Source organism: Triticum aestivum, chromosome 5A (genome assembly GCF_018294505.1).
Source record: "Triticum aestivum cultivar Chinese Spring chromosome 5A, IWGSC CS RefSeq v2.1, whole genome shotgun sequence".
Taxonomy (NCBI): domain Eukaryota; kingdom Viridiplantae; phylum Streptophyta; class Magnoliopsida; order Poales; family Poaceae; genus Triticum; species Triticum aestivum.
In genome coordinates, this window is record NC_057806.1 from 263474770 (window position 1) to 263478972 (window position 4203).

Here is a 4203-nt window from a genome sequence, read left to right on the forward strand (position 1 = left end):
GATTCGTTCCTGCCAGATACAATAACAACGGCTTTTGTGGTTTGGGTGCGACCAGGCTTGGAGCAGAGGAATGGTAAGCTTTCAAATCCTGCAGCGTAGCCTCGGCCTTTGGAGTCCATTTTATTGGACCACCTTCTTCAATATTTTGAAGAACTGTAGGGCATGCTCAGCGGATTTTGAAATGAACCTACTTACTGCAGCAAAACAACCAGCTAGATGCCTCACATCCTTAATGGTCTTCAGAGCTTGAATTTGTTCTATTGTCTAGATCTTATTGGGTTGGCTTCTATCCCTCGCTGAGACACGAAGAATCCAAGGAGCTTGCCTGAAGGAACGCCAAACACACATTTCTCTAGGTTGAGCTTTATGTTGATCTTCCACAAATTTGCAAAGGTTTCCTCTAAATCTTCATTCAGTGTAGATTTATCCTTGGTTTTGACCACTATATCATCCATATATGCTTCAATGTTCCTGTGCAGCTATGGTTCGAAACCAATCTCTACGACCCTTGCAACATGGAACTATCGATTTTTAGCCCGAAAGGCATACGTACAAAGAAGTACATGCCACATGGGGTAGTAAAGGCGGTCTTTTCTTTGTCTTCCTTGGCCATGAAGATCTGATGGTAACCAGAGTAAGAATCAAGGAATAAGAGCCAATCACATTTTGAGGTGGAGTCAACAATCTGATTATTGTGTGGCAAGGGGAAGGGATCCTTTGGACAAGCTTTGTTCAAGTTAGTGAAGTCGATACAAAGTCTCCACTTCCCATTTTCCTTGCATACCACCACTAGATTTGCTAACCAAGTTGGATGCATTACTCCTGTGACTAAACATGCTGCCTCAAGCTTCTTAATCTCTTCAGCAACAAACTATTGCTGCTCCAAGGCCTGCTTCCTGACTTTCTGCTTGACGGGATGGGTGTGAGGACAGACAGCAAGGTGGTGCTCAATTACCTCCCTGGGAACACCGGGGAAGTCAGATGGTTGCCAGGTAAATACATCGACAATCGCCCACATGAAGGTAACGAGCGCGCTTTCCTATTTGTCATCGAGGGTGGCACTAATGGTGAAACTACCATCAGTGCCATCCTACCACGTCGGGACTTTGTTGGTTGCCGGAGGGGCAGCCTTGGATCTTTTGCTAGCCGAACTCTCCGGCAAGTCGTTGCCGAGCACAGTGCACTCCAAAGAGGCGCGATTCCTGGGGTCCTTGTCGGTGTCCTTCCCAGTCTTTTTAATTTTCTTCTCTTCCTCGGCGGGAGCCGAGGCCTTGATGGCCTCTGCTGCTACCGCGTCTCTATACATCTTATCCACACAAATGACCACATCTCTCTTATCCGATGGGATGGAAATGACTCCCATAGGACCAAGCATCTTTAGAGTGTTATATGCATAATGCGATGCTGCCATGAACTTGGCCAGTGCTGGAGAGCCAAGGATCCCATTGAACGGCAAGGGAAGCTCATCAACATTGAACACAATCTTCGCAGTCCTGAAGTTTACTTCCCCGCCAAATGTTACCGACAAGGTAATTTTTCCCTTCGGCTCGCTCCTCCCCTAGTTGATCCCTTAGAAGGTACTAGTCTTCTACAAGTCCTCATCAGGAATTTGGAGTTTCTTTAGCACATCGGGGGAAATCAAATTCAACCCTGCCCCTCCGTTGTGACGCCCCAAGACCGGAGCTTCAGATGCCTTCCTTGTTTTTCCTGAGATTCGTTGTGTGATTTGTTTCATCTTTGCATCATGTGCATTGCATCATGTCATCATGTCCTAAGTCTTTTGCATCTCAACTAAATAATTTGTGTGGATCTTCGATCCATTTAAATCAAGGGAAGAGTGACTTCTCTTTATAACATTATCCTCCTAATATTTAGGGAGCTATTATAAATATTTCCATTCTTTTGGAATTTACCTTAACACACTTGCATATTAATTCCTTTGGCCTTTTCTTCTTCAAGTGTTGACTCTCTAACCTTGCCTTGTATCCTTTCATCATTTTCCGGAGCTCCACCTAAAATTTCAACATTTTTGGTCACTCCAAAAACCTCGTCCCAGTTCAAACCCATTTGAATTAAATTCAAATGAGTTTGAAATCTTTTGTTCGATCGGGCTTTTTCTATTTTTCTCGGAACGAGCATATTTTTGTGAGTTCGGGAAAATTATCCCCATACTCAAAATCCTTCCCTAACCCTCTCTTTCTTTTCCTCTCTCTAATTTCTTTTCTGTTAAAGGATTAAGTTTTAAAGAGAGAGAGAGAGAGAGAAGAGAATCGAGGCCCATCTTTTCCCCGCAGTCCAACCAGCCCTAAGGCCCACCTAACTATACCTTGCGGCCTGACCTAGATGGCCCGACCAGCCACCAGCCTCCCTAGGCCAAACTCCAGCGCTGGCCCAAGGCCCAGCCGCACCCACCAACCTAGCGCTATCCTTAGCCCGATCCTCCTGCGCCCTCTCCCTCTCGATCCCTCCCTCAGCGCCGCCAAGAGAGGAGGAACCGCGCTTGACCCTCCTCTGCCCGATTCCATCTCCCCGATCCCCTTGTTCTCTCCCTCGATCCCTTCCCTCGTTTCCCTTAGCGCCGCCAGGGGCCTAGGCTCGATCTTTTTCTTTCCCTCATCTCGATCTTCTCCTCCCTCCGTGCAGCCGCCTCGGACCGCGACCACAGGAGCAGGAGCAGGAGCTCCTCGGCTCGCGCACCTACGCCCGTCCCTGGAGGTCTCCTTCCTCTCGTCCTCGAGCTTGCCTCGATCTCCAATGCCGTCGGAGCACCAGCAGCCAACAAGAGCTCGCCGGCGGCGACCAGCAGGAGTGCATCTTCGACGCCGGTCCTCATCCGTAGCACCCCGGTGCCGTTGCGCCCCGTTTTCAACTCGGTCTGACCAAGATCGGTCCGTCCTGCTTCGCCAGCCTCCTCCGGTGCCCGAACCTGCTCCGCCCTTCATCCTCTATGCGCCCCCAAGCCCTGTGTCGTCGGCCTCGCCTCTGCTTCGAGCAGGAGACGAGAGCCCGCCGCTACCTCGATCTGCGATGCCCGAGGCCACTTGGCTTTGTTTCGATCTGGATGCGTCGAGACCATCGTTGCAACGTTGCGACCTCTGCCCCGGAGTACCTCAAGTCTGCGATGCCCGACACCGTCAAGTACCTACACCGGCAAGGCTACACGGACGTTCGTTCCACTACAACACCGAAACTTCAAGGTCGACTATGTTAACTTCAAGGTCGACTATGTTTTGTTGCTCCGTTCGAAGTCGTCAAGTACCCGAAGACCATATTGGCATCAAGTACATCTACCGCCTTCTTCAGAATCGCTAAGAACGTCAAGCACTCCTTCGAGATGACGAGACCGACAAGTTCAAATGACCCCAAGTACCTCTCCAAAAACGAGACGTATACCGCTACCATCGCAAGAATCGAGACCGACAAGTCTGAAGATGCAAGTACCACTCCGAACCATGTACGACGACCGTCGCCGAAGACCTGTGTAATGCAAATGTCAAGTTCAACTACCGTCGCGTGAACCGCTACTTCCCACGACGACCTCATGAACAACTACTTCCCCTTCAACACGTGTACCCCTATCGCCGAACTCGACCCGTTCCGATAATGCACGCTTCGAAGGTATAACCCGAGATGACATCCGTGAACGAATGCTTGCGATGTTTGAGATGCTCGTGTTTGTACCGTGTCCAAATTGTCACTCGTTTTCTTGTCGTCAACTCGTGGGACACCCAGAATCCAGGAGCGCCCCACCATCTTTTGCACGCATCCGCACACTTCTCCTTTGCATCGGTATCTCAATCGAGTTATCGGAACCGGAACGCTGCCGTGGCACCGTTTTCGTTATCGTTGCCATGGCACCCATTTTCCTTTCCACCATGGTGACAAATGCTTCATAACGCTCTTGTCAACTTTTTATAAAAATTGCATAAACTTGTTCATGTCATCCGCATCATGATAACAACTTCAAGAATGTTTAGATGGTATAGTTTTGTTATCTTTCACCTCTTGACATGCTTAACAACATTTAATATTGTTGGGTACATAAATGAGATCGAACTAAATAACTTGAATGTAGTGTTTCGTCAATATGTAACGGAGTTGCATGTTGAGCTGCACTTAATTTGTAGGATTGTTTGTGCATTTTGGCATGCCATGTTTCATTAAACCGGACATGCATCATACTTGGTTGTGCATCATGCCATG